This window comes from Lathyrus oleraceus, chromosome 4 (genome assembly GCF_024323335.1).
Source record: "Lathyrus oleraceus cultivar Zhongwan6 chromosome 4, CAAS_Psat_ZW6_1.0, whole genome shotgun sequence".
NCBI lineage: Eukaryota > Viridiplantae > Streptophyta > Magnoliopsida > Fabales > Fabaceae > Lathyrus > Lathyrus oleraceus.
In genome coordinates this window covers 249,323,546-249,327,268 of record NC_066582.1, presented here as the reverse complement: position 1 = coordinate 249,327,268, position 3,723 = coordinate 249,323,546, and the positions used below count along the sequence as shown (strand labels likewise).

The 3,723-nt window shown below is 35.1% G+C and overlaps 1 long non-coding RNA gene across 2 annotated transcripts; it reads right to left on the bottom strand.

Moving 5' to 3' along the window:
- Positions 1 to 742: 742 nt before the first annotated feature.
- On the bottom strand, positions 743 to 2,947 carry LOC127074894 (uncharacterized). 2 transcript variants are annotated; one of them, XR_007786135.1, is made up of 2 exons: positions 2,475 to 2,947; positions 743 to 1,201 (listed from the first exon to the last, which is right to left on the bottom strand). It is a non-coding gene; the product is annotated as an uncharacterized LOC127074894 (long non-coding RNA). The 2 variants fall into 2 exon arrangements; XR_007786136.1 differs by having other exon boundaries at positions 743 to 1,128.
- Between the last annotated feature and the right edge of the window lie 776 nt (positions 2,948 to 3,723).

The following is a 3,723-nucleotide window of genomic DNA, read 5'->3' as shown; positions in this document are numbered from 1 at the left end:
GTTGTTCTATGATAAAATGTATGATTTAATTGATTCTAATATGTGATAAATCGTAAATTTGATGTTTTAATCATTGGATAAGTGTTGGATTTCAAGTTATGAGATTGAGGTTTTTTACGGAATCAAAATCGGAGGTCCGGAAGGCCTCTAACGGTGAAAAACCGAAAATCTACGTTTTAAAGGTCCATGGAGAGCGCCATGAACCCATGGCGGACACCAAGAAGCCCCTGGTGTCATACCCCAAAATTTTTCCTCCCATTTTTAACTTTTCATCTGACATTTGTTTTTGATTCATCTGCATCCTCTTAGTTATATAGGTCATTCATTCACAATTGAACTTATTTTCCTTTTAAAATATCACTGATTCAAAGGTTTGCTATTTATGATGAAGAGAATCAGATTATGAATAATGCATGGGCAAGGGCTTCATGATGCAATTTCTAATCAAATATATGGTTCACTATGCTACATCTTGATTGCTTGGACACCACAAGTTTGAGATTCATCTCATAGAAACCCTAATTCTTGGTACAATCTTGGGATGACAACATGGAATAGTTGATTGTGAAAGGCACTGTTAATACTTGGCTTTAGATGATCATGTTCCTATAAGGTGACATTTAATGATTACTAACAATCATTGCTTGATTTATATTATGGCATTCATACAAGATCAAGTTTCATCCATAAAGTAAGTTCAATTCCAGTGCAAAATTTCAAATACAATTTGGAGGGAAAAATATTTCAGGAAGAGTAGGTCACATGCCACAGTTCAAAGGTAAAAAATCATTACAAACATTTCAAGTTTGATTACAAGATATACAAAGCCAAGTTCTATACAAAAATACGCATTGTTGACTTTAAGTTGACTTTGGTCAACTGTTGACGTTTTGGTCAACATTTTACCCAAGTCAAACCAAATACCCTAACCCCTAAGTCCACTTTGGTCTTCTCTTTTCAAGGAGTTCTTCCACCATGCCATGATTTTCCTTCATGATCCATTTGACTCCATGAACTTTGGTCCATGCATTCAAACAATCCACCACATTTTTCTTTAAGGACTTCAAATCTCTTCATGCCATGCCATTTTGTTTCAAACCAATTTCACCCTACCGAATTAGTATCAGCCTTGCATAAACATTAATCAAGTTCAGTATACACAAACACATTGCCAACATTCAAAACATGGCCAAAAGCATGCCTGCAAATAAAATCCAAGTGGCTCACATTACATATCTATTCTAATTGCAACTTTTCATTGACATAACAACATATCACAACAAATCAAGCAAACTAACACCATACTGATGCAACAAGTTTCTATCCTAACATAACTAAGTTAGTAGCTCACTAACTCACTATAACTCTCCCTCATTAACTAACTACAATTAACCAATATAGCAACAAGACTAACTAACTCTAATGAACAACTTTGTTTTGCTAGCAACATAGGTTAATATGATAGATTACTTCATAACAGATTCAACATATAGCCAATCCAGTTTAGTTTCAACATGCCAATTACATAATCATTAAGTTTTCATGCTAGTTTTGAATTCTTAACACTACTTGAAATGATAACTTATAAACCGTTCATAAATATAACACTAGCAATGCCAAATTAACAATTTTTAAACTAATATAACAGGTTCAGTTCATATCCTAACAAACTAACTATTCAATTTCTTACTAATAGTTTAATATAACAAATTAGCAGTAACAATCCCTAACGGACCAATTTCAAACCAAATTCCATTAATTCAAACTTAGTGCTAACATAAAAGCACTGAAATCATTGATAGGCTAATGAGTCTTTTGTCGGCTACTTCTTTTTCACATTAAGGGTCAACTAGCTCAGTTCAATTGACAAACAATAAACCTAGCACTCCATTCTAACATAGTTAAGTTTAACTACACTACTAATAACTAACCTCATTCGGATTGATAACTAACTGTCAAATCCAAGTTAACTAAATTTCTCATTTCATAAGCCAGTTTCACTAACTAACTCTATAACTAATTTTTAACAGAGATTTCTAGCAGAAGTCAATTACTAACCAATTTTCACTGAGAAATTTAACTTTGTTATCTGCCCTAACACTCCTACCCAACTTGCCCGAAACTGTTTCTCAATTTACTATCTATAAATCAATCCCTCTTACCAATCATTGGAGAGGAGTGAATCATTTTCACAATCATTGATGAATCATTTTCCACTGATTCCCTCACTCACTCTCATATTCTCTCCCATCTCACCCTCACCACACACTCATATCTCCATAGTTGTAGAGCTTCAACATTGGAAGCTCTAACAGTTGAGTTGAAGACTCTCAATCTCTATGCAATAACACTCCACCACCTCACACGCATCGACATCAACATAGAGCCACAATAATTCTTCCTACAGACTATAGCATACAAAGAAGACGAAGAATAAAACCTAAGTGTGAAGGATATATGATAGTGAAGATTACCTGAAGCTTCAATTGTATTCATTTTCATCTTCTCCAACTTCAACAGAACTGGGGCCCTTCTCTGCCTCATAGGTTAGTGATCTTGATTTCTTCCTCTCATTGCTCAATTTTGCTTTCCATAATGTAGCATCAAGCATGATGAATCAAATCCCTCAGGTGTGAGGCTTTGATTCCTCCTTGGCACCATTTAATTTTGATTCCATTTTTTTAGGGTTCATGAAATGCTTCACTCGATTTAGACTCTATGATAGGAATAAGAAGGAAACACTGAAATATTACGGAATATGAGGGGATAATGAATAGATTGGTGCAGTGTTAGGTGTATTTGGGTCTCCACCGCTGTCGGAGACAATTTCCGGCCCGACGAAGCTTGGACCCAGACAAAGGTTTCAGTCATGGATGGAACTCATTTTGGCATGAACACAAGGATGAAATGTAGGTCCTTTAGGTCCCTCATCTCATTGTTGATTGCGTTTGGGCCTAAGCCCATGTCAATTATTACTTGCACCCCACTTATTGTTGCTACCCCCAAATTCTGGATTCAAACAAACATATTTGGGCCCTCAAGCTATGGGTCTGCGCCCCCTCTAAGCCATTCACCTCTACTACAGTGATGTACACCTCCCTCCCGTGTTATAATTCTACTCTGGGCCTAGAGGTCCCTGATCGGTAAAATAGCAAGTATATTATTTGCACCAATGTAGTAATAAAATGGGGGTTATCCCGAGTATCGATCTCGAGGACTGCGCGATAAGTATCAATCTTTACAATAATTCAATTGAACAAAAGATCATAGGGGGTTTGATGAGTGTTTTCAAAAATAATAATAATAACAAGAAATAATTATATTAAGCGTACAAAAACTGTTTAACCGATATGAGAAAGCATGTTAGGGCCAAATGTGTGAATTGCTTTGTAATACACTTCTTCCATATCATATAACATCTATGTTGTAATGATTCAAAACCGATTCTCAAGAATTGTTTTCTCTAATTCCTTAGCCGAAAAACCATTAACAATCAATTTCAATCCTAATTCCTTAGTTATTCAAATTGATATTACGAAATATGTAATTGATCAAGAATTAACGGTTACTACGGTTTGATCCTCATTCCTAAGTGATTAAATGAGAGTTTTATTATACAACAAGCGATAAGGCGGTTTGTCCGACCTAAACCTTAACCAGAGATCAGAATTTCATTTGTCCGATAAAATAAAGCACTAAGAACGTTGTATTATAATTTAAATG